Source organism: Aedes aegypti, chromosome 1 (genome assembly GCF_002204515.2).
Source record: "Aedes aegypti strain LVP_AGWG chromosome 1, AaegL5.0 Primary Assembly, whole genome shotgun sequence".
In the NCBI taxonomy this organism is placed as follows: domain Eukaryota; kingdom Metazoa; phylum Arthropoda; class Insecta; order Diptera; family Culicidae; genus Aedes; species Aedes aegypti.
In genome coordinates, this window is record NC_035107.1 from 119,688,779 (window position 1) to 119,710,457 (window position 21,679).

Consider the following 21,679-nt stretch of genomic DNA (forward strand, 5'->3'; position numbering starts at 1 on the left):
CCGGATCACTGACCAGTGGCGGACGACTTACAGGATGCTGGCTTGAATTAGGTGGACGTAACTGTACTCCACAGAACTTTCGCTGGATCTCCTCCAAGTCCACGGCGATTCGTCGCTTTGGAATGGGCATCGGTTCCTCAGGGAATTCCCAAGTCAAACTCCAATCCAACGGGTTTTGCGTTTGATTTTCTGGTGGAGCGTGGGCGACTTGTTGCTCACCCATCGTGCCCGAGAACTGACACTGAGACGCATCTTGGCTGAGTGGCTGGCTCGGATTGAGCCCAAAAGAGAGCTGCGCATGCTGCCCTGACTTAGGAGTTGAAACTGCAGCGACTGTCGTTGGTACTGTCGGGATCGGCTTGTAGACCGTGCCTGTCCGAGACGATACACCGGCGGGGATTTCACTTTGCCCGATGCCGGACTCTACGTTGTCGGTGGGCTTGTCCAGAAGCCAATGCTGAACCTTCTCGATGCTGGACACCGATCGACGACTGCTTGCTGTACTTTGCTCTAGCAGCTCAGCCTGCATGAGCTCATATTTCTTCGCGAGATATTCCCTTTCACGTCTTACTTTTTCTTCGGCAGCCTTTTCCTGCAAGCACTTTTCTTCTTCGAGCCGTTGTAAATCGAGCAACAGCTTGGCTCGAGTAGAAGAACTTGTCGACCGCCTTGTAGTCGAAGGGGGAGGTGGAGGGTCTCGCCGATAACAACGCGCACACACGACGCGATCGCCACCGATAGATCGACCGATCATTGCACACGCGGGATGAATGGGACGTACGCACTCACTACACTGAGCCATCTTCTCTTCACCGACGATCGGTTCGCCGCACGTACAATTGTATCTGGCCGCCGCCATCGCACTTTGTGGCTCCTCATGGCGTCGTTGAAAACGGTCGCGGTTAAAAATCTAAAAGATTTTTGATTTTGATTTGAATTTTCGGACAATCCAAAGAGCGAACTCGTATTTTGGGTTGTGGAGTTGCTTTTAGCTGCAAAATTTATTAATTTCATTAGTTTTAAGCATAAAAATAGTTCATAAGTTCAATTTTGCATGAATAGGAAATTTTACAATTTAGTTCATAGTTTGCATGATTTAGATATAAGTAGAATAACAAATTTAATGTTTAGCTTACATTTTTAGTCCCTTTTTTGTGTGAATCCTGTCCAACAATCTGTAAATTATTTCACTGTTATTCACTGACCGTCTCAAACTGTGTTTCTCGTGTGTGTCTAGTAGGCTATCTGTTTCTTACTGTTTTGTGTTTTTCAAACGATCGGCTGCGAAGTCATCGATGGAGTTTTTTCTTAGTTTCTCACAGTTGGCAGCAGGTACACGGTGAGAAATTATTCGGACGATAGGGCGCCGTCCTGAACAATGATTTTTAGGGGTCATTCACATACAACGGCATATAGCTTAGCTTAGACTGACTACACATATCAATGGTTGCTATTCCGTGATTGACCGAAGTCAGTGAAAATGCACAAAGAATCAACTAGAAGATCGGCTGGGATTGGCCATAATCTTCTTCAGTGTGCATAATTTAGTGCCTCAATTTATACATGGTCAATAACGGCGCCGGCCAGGTCCTTGCAGTCAGATGGGATTGGGGAAAGGAATGTTAGTGTGTAACCTTTGCTATTTGGAGACCGTGTTTGCCTCTGCATCTCCACAAAGGTTACTGGGAGGGATGTTTGTTAATGGGGAGGATCGTTGGGTCACAGGATTCACTTTGATAAGCGATTAGACCATGATAAATAATTATTGGCGAGATATAAACATGCTTATATGTAAATATAATATTTTCATTTGATATGAACAATACCTATGTAGAGAAAAATTATGCCGACACTTGACGTGACGAACCTTTCAAAGTTTGTTGAATAAAGTGAACCTTTCGCAAGTCTACACTCGTAGTGTCGAACCATTCAAAGTTTTTTTTTAATTACAAAAATAAAGGTAAAGAGAAAAAGGTGTTTTGAAAAAAAAAAATTTAGACATGAATAATCCATGAATCAGAGTTTATGTCGACACTCACAGTGACGAACCTTTCATAGTTTTTTGAAAAAAATCATATTTACGTCTCACCATTGTAACGATTGAAGGTGCAGTTATACATATTTTATAGATTAGAAATAGTAGCATGATACGAGCTCACCAATTGATCCGTCATCCTTGAGCAGCAACAATCCACTTTCAGCTTCACTCGTTTACTCGGCTATATAAAAGCACTCAGAGAAAATAGGCGCGCGACCCGAGAGGGAAAACAACTGACGACTTCTCGGGCTTTCTTGACGCACTGCCCAGGAGCAAGCGTCAACGCCGAAAGATCAAAAAGAACTAATCGAACGCGGCACTTTTTCACTTTACTCGACCGATGCGCGACATGTTTGATCCTGCCCTCATCGCCGACCCCCGCAGGAAAAAGCGTCAAGGTCGAAGGATCAAACACAACTCTGTCATTCACATACAACGGCATATATCTCAAAAAGTATAAGAGATAGAAAAATTGTGTCTTCGACAGGCATTTCAGAATTCATTCTGATTTGATTTTGAAGCACGATGAAAGCAAGCGATGAAAACATTCCATTTGTTGCGGTCCACGATCGTCATTGTATCGCAAGGTGTAACAAGTCTGATAAATGGAAGCAGCGAGCGAGAGCCCCAAAGAGAGAGCGATGATAAAATCCATTTTTCTCGCTTGTTTATTCTTGGGGATAGGTGTTTTTCTTTACTGGTACGATAAACAATCCACGAACTTCCAATAGCAATAGTGTCCCCCAGGCTTGGAGCATGTTTAGGGGGGTTTTATCATGCACTACTATCCCCCCAATCTGATCAAAGTTGTAGCAGGATACGATAAACAGTCTCTCATAATGTGCAGCATGTTATGATAGTTACAGAGAGCGATTTGTGAGAGATTCTCTCAATTTTCTCAGGATTCAATCCCTGGTCTTCGACAAAGTTGTTTCAAATTGCCAATTCTACAACTTTGCCGAAGACACCATATGTCTATCTAAATGTTTTGAAAAAATAGTTTTTCTATCTCACTGCTAGGTGGATTGATCACAAAACTTTTTTCGTCAAAAGTTGCGCTTTAATATACCAAGAAACTTCTCCGAACAAACTATATCGCTAAAATCAACGGTTAGGGCGCTATTCAAAAAGCGTATGAAAACGAGAAAATAAAACACAGTGCAGTGTATAAATTTTGATCCGAATAAGCCGATCTAATAAATATATATTCAGAGAGTGTAACAGTTCGTGAACCATAACAGTTGGTGGCACATAGTAATCGGAGAGCCCTATGGATGCAAACATCCACTCTCTCGTTTGGTACGTGGCGCGAGAGGGTTCAGTAGCAGCAACTCTCGCAGATTACAACACTATCGAGCCATTCGGGTGATTTATGTTTCGTATAAAATTGGTAATAACTTTCATATTTTCTGGTAATGCAGCCTTTAACAACCTAATTATATTCTAATGGATTATCAAACACCCCTTTGGATGTAAACATAGAAGAGAAAATGGACAATTTTCGCCTCTGTTTCTTGATTCGAATAGAGTGTGTCAGCGAATGTTACAAGTGATGGCGCATAGTAATCGGCAGCAAAAGTGGAAGGTGTGTGTCTGGCTTGTTTTCGTTCATGGCTCGTTATCTTTCATGAACGATAAATGTCATGCGTGTTGTAGGCGGATAAATTGAATTAAATTATGACTCAATGATCGTTACATTTTCCAAAGCCTGAGACCTTGTAAGACCCTAGCAGAGCGTTTTTAGATGAAATATTTGAATTATCTCTGGTTGCGGTCTGATTTTTGTTAGAATCCCAAGGGGGGCCTTGCTCTTATTCCCTTCTGACTATGCCCATGCCCAGACTTTTTGTAATAAATTACTTACTTGCCGGATTCCTCCATTTATTGCTAGGAAGTTTTGTAATAATTCTTCGAAGAGTATCTTCAGAAATACCTTTAGGAAATAAAAAATTGAAGGAATTTGGAAACATTGCAAGAATTACTTCGATTTCTTTGTATTTCTAGGAAATATTTTATGGAAGAATTCATTGATAAATCCTTGAAGAATTTCTTGGAAGCATTTCTAGAAAATGTTCTGAATATTTATTAGTTTCTTTAAAATCGCGAGGAATTCCTGAGACAAGTTGTGTATACATATTTGGATTTATTTTTGGGGAAATCTAGTAGTTACATCAAAGGAATATCTTTAAAATTTGATTCTGTTTATGGTTTCAAGCTAAATCCAAGATTGATTAGTTTATTGAGGAATCTTTGGGGTAGATTTATAAAGTACATCCATGTCTACAAACACAAAAATAAAACGATTTTTTTGAGTGGTATTTTATGGAAAGCATCGTAGAGTCTTGGGGCAGCGGTATCCAGACAGTGATCCCCGGAGGTGCATAAATATCGAAAAACAAAACAGGTATCGCTGTTCGACTATTTTTTTGTGGTAGAGAGGTTAACCCCACTGAAGATTCTAAAGATATTTTTTAGCGAGTTTTTTACACCTGTTTTATACAATAACTCGACTGCTGAATTGTTAAGGGGTAGTAAGACCGAAAGGGTTATTAGACCGAATGAGTAAAAATAATAAATACAATTAAAATTATGAGATTCAAAAGCTCGTTAGCCCATAAGTGTCGTTTTGTCAAATGATCCGATACACTTATGGACATATCCCCATGAGTACCAAAATGGCCTCAAATATGGCATCTTACTTCCCCCTTCGCTTTCCGCTCCCTCCTCCCACACTTCTCAGAGTGTTTTGGAGAGCGATTACAAAAAATGATTATTTGAAGTTACTAACCATATTGTAGAGCGGTGGTTTCTTAACTGAAAGCATTCTATAATATGTTTTTCACATATCACCAGTATTTGAATGCAAATACGTAGTTATTGCTGTGATTTGTGTTGTTAAATACCACGCACTTCCGAATCACTTCTTCTTCACACACCGAGATATTGTTTGAAACATGATGATTTATTTTTGGCCGACGCACATAACATTGCCCAAGTAACAATTTCAATGCTCTTTGATCTTAGATGTTATTTATTGAGGTTTTATTAGTGATGCATTGAATCCCAACAGATTTAATAATGGATGTGAAAGTGCTAAACGATCTTTACAGTAAAAACCACTTTAAATTGCTTTGTAGGTACCTATAAGTGCTTCTGTTAAAACTTTTTTGCTAGTTAAATTTGATGATAATAAATTGTATGTTGAAGGAGCTGTATAGTGCCCATTAAAACCTATACTTAAAACCTCAGCTTGTTTGTCCTAGAAAGACATCGATAAAACTTCTAAACTAAGTCATGTTAAAGTCTTCTTAAAACTAAAATGTCTGATACATGTTATGGTCTGCGTGTGGTCATCATTACCATTATATCGATAATAATAATCATGTAAAGAATTATGAAACACATAAAACACTAAAATAAAACGGCATAATAATAAACATTCTGCTCGTAGAATTATCTGACTACCGTGTGTAGTATATTTTTCTCATGCTTGCCTGAACTCCCCGTTCTCGTGGGAAATTTATGCTGCACACAACAGCTGAGCTACTCGAAAAAAAACTTTCATTTTCAACCACTTATCACTTACCGTTTTCTGCGTCAGAAAAGATCAACCACGGGCTTTATCGCAACAATTCATGCCAATAAAAACGTAATTAGATGCACAACAGAATGTACTAAATTAAACTACATCCCAAAATCAAATCTTCCGCAATGTTTACCTTTTTGACAGCACTAGCTTTCCTGAGTGCATTAAGTTTAAGCCAAGGCTCCCAAAAAACCTATTTGTTTTACTGCAGAAAAAATAATCTGGTTTAAGAATATAATAGCTAGAGGAGGATTTTGTACAAGGATTCTTAAGATCAAAACCTCTCATGAATGATTATATTGTACGGAATAATCACCAATTGATCTTAAACCATCTCAGACAAGACCAACAAGATTTAACTGAATGGAAACCATTTTTATTGACGCCGTTTCGGGTTCATAATTACAATATGCGTGGGAAATTTCAATTCAAGATTGAGAAGAGCATGAAATGATTCTTAAAATGTAATGGAATATAATATTAGACAGGCAATTATGATGTTGTAATTATGGCGCGTTGCCGTAAATCAATTTTTTTGTCATTCCACCAGTAAATTTTCTTTGGCATGAGTTTCACGCGATTGCAAGAAAATTTACTGCCACGTAAAAATGATTATTTTAATTTGATATTATGAGTCGGCAGACATCATGATGGTTTCAATATTATAAAAAAAAGTTTTGATTGATAAACAACTAGTTGGCCGATGTTTGTTCGATCGTCAGCTCTTAACATCGGTTTTATTCGGTGTTTTAAGATAGCGCAAAAGATTTAATACCGCTAGTTGAGCTCAACAACTTGGGTGTGCTCCGCCTTGTAGGGTGGCTCGAGAGGGTGCTTTAGCGGGTGGCTCGAGTGGGTGGCAACATTATGTTTACGTGCTCAACGAACCTTCACCTTATACCAAATCCGTCCCACTCGTGTTCAGATTAAGGGTATGCGAAATACGAATGATTCCGTCAAACACGCTTCGAAACGTAATTCCGCGGAATTCCACGGAACTCATTAAAGCGGAATTTTTATTTTACGGTTTCATTTCGTCTCGCTAAATTGTAAAAACATCTCCGCGGAAAATTGAAAACAAACGGAATTTCGCGAAATTCCGCGTTTAATTTTGAAGAAAAACGGCATAGCACACGTTTATGTTGAGCATGAGCATGAGCATGAGCGCAGACATGTTGTCACGATGAGAGGGGTTCCAATAAATTGGTCAGATGAAGTTAAGTATCTAGGGCTCATGCTAGATAAGAATTTTACTTTCAAAAATCACATTGAGGGCATTCAAGCCAAATGTAACAAATATATAAAATGTCTCTATCCCCTTATTAATAGAAAATCAAAACTTTGTCTTAAGAACAAACTTTTGATATTCAAACAAATTTTCAGGCCAGCCATGTTGTATGCTGTACCAATATGGACTAGCTGTTGTAATACCAGGAAGAAAGCTCTGCAAAGAATTCAAAATAAAATTTTGAAAATGATTCTGAGGCTTCCTCCCTGGTATAGTACCAATGAGTTACATAGAATATCCAATGTTGAAACATTGGAACAAATGTCAAAAAAAATAATTAATAATTTCAGGCAAAAATCGTTACAATCTTCTATTGCCACGATTAATGCGTTATATGTTTAGGGTAAGTTATGTTAAGTATATTTAAAGCGTTTTTTTTCTCTTATAAGCAGGTGAAATCAACTCACCTGTAAAAAAAAACTGAACTGCTACGGCAAATAAAATGTAATATGTTGCTAACAAAATGTTAATAAAATCTTAGATTTGTGTTACCAAATTAGGATAATAGTGTTCTCTAATAACACAGAACACCTAGATATAAGAAATAATGAATGTAATATTTGGAATGATACTAATAAAAAAAATGAGCATGAGCGCAGATGACAGTACAATTCGTAGTTGCTACTTCGTGTTAATAGAGACCGAAGAATCTTCTACATCTCCACAGTTATCAAGGGAAGGATATCGGTTTAGAGGAAAAAGGTAAGGATCTGGGAGTCACTTATGGTTGGTTATGTGATCCATGATAAACTCACGTCTAACCCAATTCGCGATACAAATCAACAACAGTATTGTGCGACAAACCACTGGTTTTTTAGATTTTCGCTCTTGAAACTATAAGGTATGCCTTTGATTCATTTTCATGTTGATCGAGGAAGATGCGTACATTATTTTATATATAGAAATAAGCTAGGTTTATTTACGCTTCTCCCTCTTATAGCGTGACATAATTTCTGCACGGTCCCCAATTCAAAGCATTAACGGCATTTTTCGGGTAGTTCAATATTGATCACTTATGATTACAAGTATCTGATGCAAAATACCGCAAAGCATTGATTTTAACCTTCACAACACTGGGTACGGACATCAAAGTTATCAAACTTTATAGTTTCGATCGATTTTGATGATTTTTTAAGGAAAATCACAAATGAGTTAAGTTTTAGTTAATGCATTTATTATTTGAAATTTGATGATGGTTCCCGATTTATGTTCAATTGTTTTGGGGTTTTTAGGTATTTCAAAATGGAAAAGCACAACAGAGTAATTCTCGCTGAAAACAAGGCCGACATCGGCACCGATCGTTAGAATTCCAATTTTATGTCACTGATCGCTAGTTTTCGATAAAACTAAGGGTGGTCCTTTCGGTTTTCTCAAACTGGTGGACCCCTCGTGCGCTAGCTAGCTACACAGTTTGCGAAAAAACCTCATTTTTTGATAAGTCTTGGGTATTTCTTCACGTGATATGTCTCATATTACCCTTGGAACACATAGCAAACTTGTTAGCACTTGTTCATAATTTTCAAATAATTCCACTTTTCAAAATTTATTGTGTTCAGTTTTGAACCAAGAATCTTTAAATCAAGAATTAAACAATCTCAAGTCTCCTCGAAAATCCAATTCTCATATAAATCGTCCAGAAATTCCTTCACAGATTGTTAAAAACGATCATTTCTTCAGTATTTGCTCAAGAAAACCACCGGTATTAATTCCAGTAATTTCTACATGGATTACTCAAAAAAAAAATCCTCCAGATTTTTTCATCAATTATCCCAGCAATTTAGAGAGAATTAATACTAATTTTCTCCAGGGATTTTTCCAGTAAATTAGTTAGGAACTCCTAATTAAACTGGTTCAGGGAATCCGTGTTTATATCTTCCAGTAATATCTCTGGCAATGTATTACTCCTGCAGTTGTTCCAATTTGATCTCGATTGATTATACAGTCGCCTCTCCACATCTCGATATCGAAGGGACCATCGAGATAGGGAGAGATCGACACATAGAACAATTTTTTGATGAATACTAGATTGAAAAACACTCCGTTGCCAAGAAAGTAATACACAAACAAACGTCATTTTGCGCTGCTAATTTGTTTTCAATCCCAAAACTTTGGTCTAGTAACCTTCGATATTGGTCATATCGACATACGGAGAGAAAATTGAGAACGAAAAATCAACAGAAACACATCGAGACATGGAGATATCGAGATAAGGAGGATATCGAGATATGGAGAGTGAAAATGTATGCAGACTGAAGGGACTTATGAAATCATCGACATAGGGAGAGATATCGAGATGTAGAACATCGAGATGTGGAGAGTCGACTGTAATAAGTATAAGTACAATCTTTAAATTATGTTTAATTTAATACTTCAGCTATTATTCCGGTAATTGCTGCTTTTCTTTTCTTCTTTTTCGTCTTGTTTTTGGCGTTATGTTCCAACTAAGACAGAGCCTGCTTCTCAGTGTTTTTTATGGGCACTTATCGTTTTCACATTCACAAATCGACAGAAGTTTAGTAGTAATAAGTACAAAATATAAAAAATATATATTTTGAGCTCGATAAAAAGTCCTCCTTATCCTGACATCCTTCATTCAGCTGTCAAAAATGTAAGAAGTCACCCTACGTGTATGTATACAAAAATCATCATAACACAAAAAAAAATCGCGGAATATTCAGAAAAGTTTTGTTCCGTTTCGAAACATTACGTGAGAAACTGAATTTCGTATCGGTTGTAACGGAATATTTCAGTTTTTCGTTTCGTTTCGCTACGAACAGTTTTAAAAATTCCGCATATCGTTTCGTTTCGTATCGACATGGAAAATACTCATATGGTATACCCTTGGTTCAGATTGGGTTGGGTCAGTGCCATATTTGGGCTTCGGGGGCCCGTGTTAGATCTCATGAAGGGGGCCCTTTGTAAAAAAAAATCAGCACGTTTTGGGATTTCACGAACTAACGTATTGAATTCGAGTTTTTAACGAGATGGTCGATCCAAACATATGAGGGTCCTATATTCAAAGTAGTGTAACTAACATTTTCGTTTGTGAGCTATATACATTGAGAAAAAAATGAATATTCTAAGCTTTCTAATAGTGCTTTGAGGTGATTTTTCCGTCCAAAGGGAAAAATATAATAATTCTTAAGAGATGGGCTAGTTTTTTGGCTTAATTAAAGTGAAAAATAGCTAAAAATCTTCAAAACCTTTTTTTTCTAAAGCTTTTTTTTAATTCTATTTAGTACAAGCTTCCATTATCTAAAAAAACACAAAGTATTTGCAGTACTGGCAATAGTGCAGGGCACAAGGCCGATTGACCTGAAAATTGAACAGCAAAAATCACCAAATTCTAGCGAAAGTTTCTAAGTTCCTAAAATCCACTCATTTTGAAAGAAATGTCCAAATTTTGATACTTAGTTTACTTTCTACAAAGTTTTGCATTTCATCTAAGGGAACAAATTTGCAGAAGCATGTCTTTTTATAAATAGTCACATTTCGAAAATATTCTAATATGAAAATGTTGGCTTTTTTCTTAGAACAGTTTTTTTATTAGCTTCCAAACTCTTGAATAGAATTTGATTAGTTTCTAATAAATCAAATTTCAAGTTATATATGAGTTGTTTGATACGACCGGTTTGGATTGCTTATAAAACCTTATTTTGTGGCTTTTTTTTGTCAAACATAGTGAAAGCGGGATAGTTATTTAACTTCCAACGTTTGGCTCGTGATTGGAGCCTTCCTCAGGAATGTTTACATATAACCTCCCTGAGGAAGGCTCCAATCACGAGCCGAAACATTGGAAGTTAAATAACTATCCCGCTTTCACTACGTTTGACCGAAAAAAGCCACAAAAGAGGGTTATATATGATATGTAGTTCAAATTTCAGGTCAATTGGTTTGCTAGAAGCTGTTATACAGTTCCCTAAACTTGACAGATTTTGTATAAAAATCGGCCTCCATGTACTTTATTCATGGCAATACTGTATATTCTTTTAATTATATTCAAAGTTTACCCTAAGCCTTTACTGAATTCAAAGAAAGCTTCAACTACGGAATACAAAATAGAAATGCATTTAAAAATAATCACAAAAAAATTTCGCTTAATATTTATGTATCTGACATAATTGCAAATAAGTTTAAATATTATAGTGCTGATAGAAAGCAGAAAAACTCTTTAAATTGAGCAGTGCCTTAGAGGTTTAGCCTATTTTTTAAGACCCTGCAAAAACGTTAAGCGCTTTTTCAATTCAAATATTTTTTGAGAACTAACTAGAGAAAAATTTCGAAGATTTTGGACATGATTTTTTCGTAATATATTGGAGGATAACAATTTACCAAACCATACTGTGAGATTAGGCAATGAAAAAAAAATTAATTAAAATTTTGGAAAGTTGACTTTGACTTCAGAATTATATGTCCAAATGTCTAAAGAGAAAGTATTGTAAGGTATTTCAAAATGGTTTTTGTTCTTAATTTTGATTGCTCGGGGGCCCCCTTCATCGGGGGGCCCGGGGCATTTGCCCCCTTGGCAGCCCCCCCAAATCCGGGCCTGGCTGTCATGAACTGTCACTGTGAGCCCAGATCTCAAACATTGGACTAACATGGAAAAAGCGCATAACTGATTAAAACACATTTTCGCATTTCATCAAAAGTGACAAAAATTGAATGAAAATCAATTCATGCACATAATGCAACTAATGTGACGTGAGCACCTTTCAACTAATTGAATATAAAGCATTGAAAAACGCATCGTTTTACTTTTTCCAATGAAAATTAATATCGAAAGTACACAACAAAAGAAAACTAGCGGTTTTCTCAAGCCTGCCTTGATTGTTCTTGGCAAGCTGGAGTTATCTTGCAGTTCAAACAAACTTTGTTCTATATTTCGTGTGTAGTATTGGTGCCTCCCTCCCAGGGACGATCCTGGGAGGGAGAAACCGATACGAAATTTATGTACGTCAAGGTGAGCCGAGATTCTGCTGTCACGAACTGTCACTGTGAGCCCAGATCTAAAACACTGGACAAACATGATAAAAGCGCGTAATTGATTAAAACATATTTCTGCATTTTATCAAATGTGACCAGAAATCGATTGAAAAGCTATTCATGTTTATTCAAAAGTAATGTCACAATAGCAACTTTTATTCTGATTGAACATAAGGTACCGTTAAGTCACCAGTCACCGTGCGGCCTCCATTCACCGTGCACATATACAAATTCCTACAGAATATTCATACAATTTTCACAAATTATTCTTTTGTCAGCAAAATAAGATAAAACTGATAAAATGAAGTAGTTTTTGTCACGAAGCATTTTGAAAAACCTTGTTTATGTAGTCAAAATCATGTGAATTCTGTTCGATAATGAGAGTTTTCAATACTCTTAGTAAAAACGCCAAAAAATCACATTTTTCATTTTAACGATAGAGTATGAAATTTTTCAAAATTTCAACAAATTTTCACTGTGGATACTATTAGTGAGATGTATTTCATCGTATGAGCAATGAGATATTATGCAAATTTAATTTTTTTATTGTGTTTCAGTCGAAACCCAAATGCACGGTGAATGGATCCTTTTCAATATATATGGTTCCTATTACCGTGCATTCATGTAAAAGGCATGAAATTATTCGGTAATATTATATTTATTGTTATGTCGTCATTAAACTACTTCATATTTAATTTTTGAGTTAATATGGAATGGTTTGGACAATACAGTCAAACCTCCTATAACGATTTTGATAAAAAAAAAAGTATTATTTAGCCAATTTTTAAACTTTTAATGGTTGTTATTGTAAATAAAGATTTGAATACTCTTAAAAATGAGTGCGCACACTACTAGCAACATAGTTGCTCCATCAACAACGTTTCTTCAAGATACAAAATTAAATCACGACGAAAACTATACGCACGGTGAATGGTGCACTAGTGTGCACGGTAAATGGTGACATAGAACGGCACGAGGCGACCTTAACATGACATTTTCAAACATGATTTTTGAGTATTTTTTTGTTTTGGATCACTAGTTTTAGATTTTTCCCTGAATTGTTATGTAATTGCACGCTACGTAGTGGTATTCTAGTACGCTTCAAATTGTTAGGAAAAGTTATATGATTTGTTGAAGTGCCATTTTTTCTTAAATGCACGGTGAATGGTAGCTTGACGGTATTTGAAACGCCTAATTTTACTTTTTCCAATAAAAACGAAAATGAAATGCATAGAAAACTTTGGTCCTTTTTCCATGTTTGTCCAGAACGATCGAAGGAACACAACAAATGAAAACTAACGATTTCCATCAAGTCTGCCTTGATTGTCGTTGGAAAGCTGAAGTTTTCTTGCAGTTCGAAATAACTTTGTGTCATATTTCGTGTGTAGTATCGGTGCCTCCCTCCCAGGGACGATCCATTGCGTTTTTCAACAGCCTACTTGATGGCAAGACGAAGTTTGCCGGGACCACTAGTTTTTAATAGTTCCTATGCATTTTCTGATATCCGAACCCCGCTTCTAGACGGAGTACCATTTATGATTTGAATTTTTTGTTAATATATTTTAGCTTGAGTATCAATTTCTGCCTAAGAATAAGGATAATCGTTTTGGGAAATCGGTAATTTGTGGACATTCATGTCCACTGAAACATCCTCCATTATTTGCATGTGGATTAATTAATTTATTTGAATTCAGTCTTCCCATTCATCATTCTTTTTTCGAAAGAAAGCTTTCTGCTAATAGCTATCGCGGTAACCAGTAGGCTCAGATATAAAACTAAAAAGGAAATCTTTTCCATTTACGTCCCGAATAAAACAAAAGGATATCCCTCGCCCGCATATCCGCATTCCGGGGCATAAAAAAGCAAAATCCTACACTCGGTTTGGAGTGCAGCACAGATTTGCGCGCCCATTAGCGACGATTCCATGTCCTCCCTCCACCCAAACTGCCTTGTTTCTATAGATATAATATTCGCGAAAACTGGCGCGAGTACCATTATTTATTTATCTCAAAGGAATGCAACGAAACAAAATTGCACTTGCACCAACTAGCGCGCGGTGTCACGTCGTCGGAATAAACACAAAATACGCATTTGGACGCAACTGTACAGGAGGAAAAAATACTGCAATTTGCTTTTCTTTTTATCCTTAATTCCGGTACAATGGTCCGAATCGACAATTTATTTGGGTCTACTCTAAGTTCAAGTTTTCGAATCGATTTACTAAGCTCGAATCGAGAATTAGAGCAAAGATGGTACTGGACAGGATTTTTTTTTTCCAAAAGTTTATTGAAAAATACAATTATAAATTACCTCAAACAAAAATGTTGGACTCAAAATTCAACTTTTTTCTAAGAAGATTAAAAGCTCAATAACGAACAATAATTTATTTCTGCTAAATTGTCGATTTGAACCATTGTACAGTGGATAAAATCGAAACGGTAGGAAGTGTCAAAACGGTATATCTCACCCGGCTGGGCGCGAATGGAGGAGGCATGTTTCCACGGCATTGAATGGAAATAAATCCTAATAAAGCAACTGCGAAGGGGTTGGACGAATTGCATGCTCTCTTTTTCCAAGTAAGTAAATAGTCCCCAACATATGCCGAGCTGATGACCCATCGTCAAACATGTTAATAAAAAGGTGTGGTATCACACTTTGAATCCGGTGCATACAAAAAACTGCACTTTTTCGTGCTAATGAACTATGCAATTCCAGAAACGTATAACAAAAAAGTAGCATGTTTCCGCCCGGGTTCGAACCGGGGACCTTCTGCGTGTGAAGCAGACGTGATAACCACTACACTACGAAAACTGATGCCATCTGAGGGATTTAGTTTGCATCAGCTACGACCAACCGTTATTACGGCTCCGTTTTTGGTGTGAGTGTGAAGATTTCCGAAGCGATGTCTAAAAATAGGCGCTTTCGAGCAGAACTTAGGAAAGGAACGGTGGAACATTTCAGCGCTTGCGAAAGACGGAGATGGAACAACGAGTGGCGAGTGGTGAATATTTTTGCTGCTTATGGTGCTCGTTCGTAGCGTTTCAGTGCAGTACTCGATCGAGTAGCGAAGCACACTGTGAAAACAGTTTACACAGTGATTGTTCACTTTTCACAAATGAATGAGTCTTGACATTATATATTTTGTTAGTTATATGAGAACAACACTAATTATTTGATGCAAAAGTATTGCGAAATATGATAAGTACTTCTTTTTTGTTGAAATGCATTGAATAACTGAAAATATTCTAACGAGGGAATCAAAAGTTATCGTTATTTGAAGGTTTTGAGCTGCTTTGGAAGGGATATTCACATGCTTCAATTCATGCCCCTGCAATGCATCATTACTAATTTGTAAGCATTCAAAACATAAGCATCTTCTCTGTAAATTTGAAACCATTTCTTCGATAAAATCAGAAGTGATTTGTGTATTCGTCATTTTTTCTATGAAGTTCATATTAGTCCTTATTTATATGGCTCAGTTATATTGATGTACATAATTTACAAATAAAATTATCTAAATTGTACATAAATGTTTACGTGCCACTATCTTTGAGGAAGCCGGTCCTCTTCACTTCCACGAGAAATCATTGGAAGTTTTGAAAATGGAAATGAGTTATATTACAGGATTCGTTTTTGTAAACAAATGCTTAATTACAAGAGTCCTATCAATTTCACTGGTTACCCTTCCCTTTAAACATAATAAATTCAACAACATAAAGAATTATATAAAAATAAATCTTTTCATAAGTACACAACTTGAATGAAGACTCAATATGACGACATCTTAGATGACGAATCATTCAAATATGTTGCATGATGCGAATCATGCAACATCAATCCAAAAAGTAATCTATCAGTATCTAAATGAAAAGTCGACTCTTGTAGTATCGAATAATTCAAGGATCTCGTGTAAGTATGTAAAAGTAAACCAAACATAAGGCTTGCTATATTTTAATATTTTGGAAAACATGAAACAAGGTTTATTTCGACAATAATCGACTACTAACAATTATTTGAACAAATATATAAACGCATTCCCTTCGCTGTCACGAATAAATTGAGAACCATCATACAAAGCCTATTTAGAACAGTAGCATAAAACGATCTCACTAGTTGATAATTCATCCTCGACTGAGCAACAAGGAACCACATTCAATTTGGTCAAAGCACTGCCCAACAAAACGCCGAAAATAAAACAAAATTTTCAAAAATGAACCCATTTGTTTGTGCTGTAATGAAAAACTGCCTTTCTTCTATGAAAGATACAAGTTTAAAACAAATCTGTTATGTTAATTTGTGTCGCAATGATAGAATGCGTGTTGCGAACATGATATTATTCGTTTAAAAATAAATCTTAAAGACAGGTCCAAAATTAAGTACTCCAGTTATGTTATCTTTCAATAAAGTTTCCTCAAACTGACTACGAAGTTGCTTGACAACTACATCATTTGAATGCCGAGTGTCAGTCCTATGGACATTTTTATTTTTTAAGTTTATACATTAATATAATGAAGCCATATAAATAAGGTCTTATTTGAACTTCATATAAATAATGGCAAATATACAAATCATTGTAACTTATGATTTCTTCGAAGAAATGATTTCAAATTTACAGAGAAGATACTTGGATATCACATGTTTGAATGCTTAATGCAAAGCTGATGTTCACTTGGCTGGTTTACAAATTAGAAATGATGCACCGCTGGGGAATAATTTGAAGCATGTGCAACTCAAAACTTTCAAATCACGATAACTTTTGTTTCCCTCGTTATAAAATTTTCAAATTCACGGAGAAGATGCTTGAATACTATATCTTTCGAATGGTAGGTGCCATATTCTTGGACATTTTTTTGCGTTAGTAACGGTTTCTGGCACACCGTTGAGGTGTTAGGCTCAAGGATTACGACTCATACAAAATAATCAGGATTTTCAACCTAACTGCCTGCCTTTCTGAATGATTTTGTGTGTAAAAATCAAAAAATGTTTTTAATACATATAAGCAGGGCTGGTAGCGGTTGGACAGCAAAATAATAGTGACTAAAGTGACTAAAATTATCGAGAAAATGATCAAATAGTTACTAAAAAGTGACAAAAATTAGTCCAAAATAAAAGTGCAGAAAAGAATGCTTGGTGTTTATAATCAAGAATATAAACAATCCTACACATCATGTAAAATTAAAAATGATTACCTTTGGTAATTCAAAGTATGCCTTAACAATTAATTGCTTTAAACGTATACAAATAATTTCACCGAAACAGAATAATTATGAAACATCATCAAAGGACGGAGTGTGCCTATAAAAAATATACATAAGCCACAACTTTAAATCTCGAATTCCAGTTAGTATAGAGAAGCTATAGAGAACTATAGAGAACTATTGAAAATATAGTTGTTGAAGCAGCTTAGAAACATTGATTACTTGGTTTTCTTTGTGAAGTACTTTATTTTAAGGGAATACAGACTTCCAAAGAATATAAAAATGAAAAAAAAACTTCCTAAAATTTACCAATGGATTATCACTAAGTTGGACTTGATGTGGTTTTCTTTTTGACATAAATTCAACTTAACAAATGACACGATTTAAGAGCCCTTCAGAATAGATTAACAGAATGGCAGAATGTCGGAGTTGTTAAATTAAGATATCATTAACCTTTGAAACTAACGATATCGAATGTATCGAGGTATTGAATGCCATACAGTCTGCCATTATATAAATCTGCAAGCTTCAAATTTCGAATGGATGTTTACAGAAATTTCTACAAAGACTTATTCAAAGCTCCATTCAAAATTTCCACCTATAGGTTTCTCAGAAAGCTGCCTGTGAAAAAAATTATGTTTGATAAAAACCTTTTACATTGGAACTTTTGGCTTCAGAAAATCAATTATTATTTAGACCCTACATTTGTGTTTCAGCACAGACCCTACTTTTGTGTTTTGTTGGAACTTAACTAGTAATGAATGTTTTTATCAATATCACTCGATGTGGTGAGTGCACAAGAATTTTTGTTTAAAATTTTATGTTTCGTTGCTATGAAACATTTGACAAAATGGTAAAATTCTAAAAAATCGCTACTTTTTCTCTCCACATAAGATAACTTCACGATATCAAAGTTTCCAGGTATTTTCAATATAAATAATAATAGGGTAGGTGTATCAGTTACGGACATAGTGTTTTCCTTTTTCGCCATACGTGATTACTTTTTTAATATCTTCAAATTTCAAATTTTTTATGTGTTGTAGTAGTTATATTTAAGATATATCTTTATGTTAAAACATTCAAAAAGATTTAAAATGTGAAAGTTATGAAAATTTCACATATGACCAAATAGGGAACCACTATGGCCATAACTGGTACACTTTACCTAATTAATTTCCAATTTAGGCTGATACAAATATTAATTTTCTTTTATGTCACTCAAAAAATCATCATTTTTTTTTTGAACATCAGTTAGGTTTTTTTAATTTTTAAAGTGCAAAACAGGTAAAATAATGATCCAGAGGACGATTAAAAAAGTTTAACAACTATCGTTAAAATTTAAATTCAAAAAAAAAAAAACTTTTTCCTTATTAATTTTTATCCCCCCCCCCCCCTCGTACCCTCCAAGTGGTCTCGGAGCTGAAACCGGATTTTTCGTTTCTCTTCAAATTTCATATACTTAACTTTATAATTTCCAATAAAGTAAGTAATAATCTGATCATTTATTTGATCGGTAATGATAAATATATTTTTAGATTTTTGTTGTACGTGCATCAAGTCATCAATAGCACAAATTTCGTACAACCAAGTCGCTCAGATATAACGCGATTAGTGTAAAACTGATAAGAGGAGCTTCCAGAAATGTTACACCATCAACAAACAGATAGCGAAAAAATCGCTCAAAATTCACAATCTGCCCTTGATAGGGTCAGGCGGGGCAAGATGAGCACCCTAAGGATAAGCGCGATTTAAGCCTACTTAAACGTTATTACTTTGGTAAAATTGGTTACCATCCTTATCGTTTACATTATTACTTTGACCTCCAACCATTAAAAGTTTTAAAAAGTGATAAATAGTATTCCAAATAACACTTTAAAAAATAGCTTTTTTATCATCGGTCAAAAAAACTGCGGGGCAAGATGGGCACCCCCATAAAAAGATACAATTTACTAAAGAAAACTATTATTTTTTAATGCTTGCAATATCTCAAGATATTATCTTTAATATCTGATAATATTTATCTTCAACTAGCTTAGTTTTTAAAACTTTTATCAGAGAATAAATAACTTTTCATAAATTGCTAAGATTTTACTTAAAAGAACAATTAAATTTGTTGTTTGTTTGTATATTTTTTAGAAAAATTGTTTTGTGCAAAGAAGATACCGTAAGTCAAGCTCACAGCTAAATGTGGTTCTATAATTTTACACTTTTACTTAATTTTGAACATGGTGCTCATCTTTCCCCAAGGGTGTAAATTTATTAATATAATCAAAACAATTGAAATATTTTTTAAATTTGATAAAAAGTTTTGCTCCTGATTATCTACAGAAAATTATTCTATAACTATACGGCCAAAAACGTATGAATTAATTTGCTTACGCAACAAAAATATCACTTTTAAATGAACAAATCTTATATGAAAGGGTAAATTTTTGGACTTCTATGTATTTTAGACAATATTTACGTTGTGCTGTTGATTTTATAGCTGAAATGTATGGTCATCATATCAATTTAATGATATTCATCAGAACCCCAAATAATGTATTGAAAAAAAATCGGTAGGAACGACACAAACTAGGGGTGCCCATCTTGCCCCGGGTGCTCATCTTGCCCCACATTCCCCTAAATGCAAATGTGAAATGTGAATGAAATGTGTGAAAATCAGATTTGTATCTGCACTAGTCTCCGAATGGCAGTATGGTAAAGTCGTGCCCATATTTTCTGGGACACCCTACAAATCTCACCACTAAGACTCCCAAAATTTCTGGTGAGATGCCTTTCGAATTCATTCTTCAATTATGTATCAAATTTATTTTAAAACAGTCCAGAAATTGAATGTTTTCTACCTAGATGTAATTTTCTGAAATTTCACAAAAAAAATCTTTACTGAAGTGCGCCAAGTACTTCTTCAGAAGGCGGAATTCATTCAGATGTACCTTCAGGGATTCTTCATTCCAGGATTATTCAGAGATACCGCATGGAACTAGCTCAATAATTCTTCCAGCGATAACTTTGGAAATGCGTTGAAAGAAAATCTGATTTTATTACTGGAATTTCATTTTGTCATGGTCATACGCAATCTAACAATCGTTAAAACTTCCTCCAGGTTTTCTTTTTCTTCTCTGGAAAATTCTCCTGATTTTTCCCATCTCCCATCATCCCATTTCTCCATCAATTTCTGCATAATTTCCTTGGAAGAATCTCAGGAAGAATCCTGAATTTTTACTAACACTGACTCTGGCGATTTAACCAGAGGTTTATCCATAAATTAGTTTTATAATTTTTAAGAAATATTTTCGGGAATTATTTCAAGAATTAAAAATACTATTTCAATGAATTACTTTAGACATTGATCCTGATGTTTTGTACAGAACTTCGCCAGGAGATTCATAAGTGATTTATTAAGGTGTTTCTTATCTCTAGCAATTGCTCCTGACATTCTAATAATAATTATTCCAAGTTGTATTTGCATGGAGTTATCCTACAACAATTATTCCATGGTTGTATTTAGGATTTTCACCAGTAATTCTTTCAAAACTCTTCAATTGATGATTTGTTTTACGTCAAAACCTTGAGGTATCCCGTTGATGCTTTTTTTTTAATTTTTAGGATAAAAATTAAACGTTGCGGGACGGTTAATTTTGCATTTTAAAATACTTGCAAGCTTTTGAAGTATTAGCTCTATAAAAGCATAAGCATATTTGATAGTTTGAATTTGCAGACTACTAGAATATTTTTGTTCACAAAATGAAAAAGTGTATAAACATTTCAACTACCTTCCTCAGATTGTGCTGAACTTTGTTATCGGGCTTTAGAACTGGGATTTAACTTAAGCCAGCTATGTCTGATGTTTTGTTGGACAACCACTCTAAAATTGTTGTTGACTTAAAGCTAAATGTACCGTTTTGATTCATATTACGGACACTTAAGGCCTCAGTGAAGTATAACCCAGCTTGGATCATACAAAATAAATCATTCTGTATGATTTTTTAGCGTTATCGAGCGTCGGAAGCCCTTAACTTTCGGATGGTGGATAAAGAATACGCGTCCGCAACTTGAATAATTTTAAATAAATCAAAACGTGTGACCTTTTCATGATTCTTATTCCGGACGCTCCCTCACTTTTGCCTCATATTCCGGACGCTTTGATTCGAATTACGGACAGCTCATGATAATCATTAATGGAATAGTCAAATCATCAATTGAAATCGTTCAACCACTTAAGAGACGTCTAAGGTAGTTGGGCATTATAAATTTGCAATGATATTTATGGAAAAAACCTAATAAAACGAGCCTCAAAAATGAGAACTTTTGGACGGCGAAAATTGAAACATTTCGTGTGAAATGTTTCCCATACAAACGAGAGTGTCCGGAATTTGAAGCTGTCCGTAATATGAATCAAAACGGTATTTGTCAGTAAAGGTAGCATTGAAATATAAGCTGAAAGTATTAAGATCGGCAAAGTTTGTGCCTTTCAAAAAACAAAACTGCAATTCTTCTTAAATCTGAGGTATTTTGATGACATTTGTTGCAAAAAAGTAAATTAATCGTATACAGTTTAGTAAAAAATGATTATCATTATAACA

The 21,679-nt window shown here is 35.2% G+C and overlaps 1 protein-coding gene and 1 non-coding gene across 3 annotated transcripts in view; one reads left to right on the forward strand and one right to left on the reverse strand.

Annotated features, from left to right (window-relative positions):
- The window catches only part of LOC5577264, a 248,733-nt gene that overhangs the window by 226,258 nt on the left and 796 nt on the right, over positions 1–21,679 (forward strand). The window lies entirely within an intron of this gene.
- On the reverse strand, positions 14,634–14,706 carry Trnav-cac. The gene has a single exon. It is a non-coding gene; the product is annotated as a tRNA-Val (tRNA).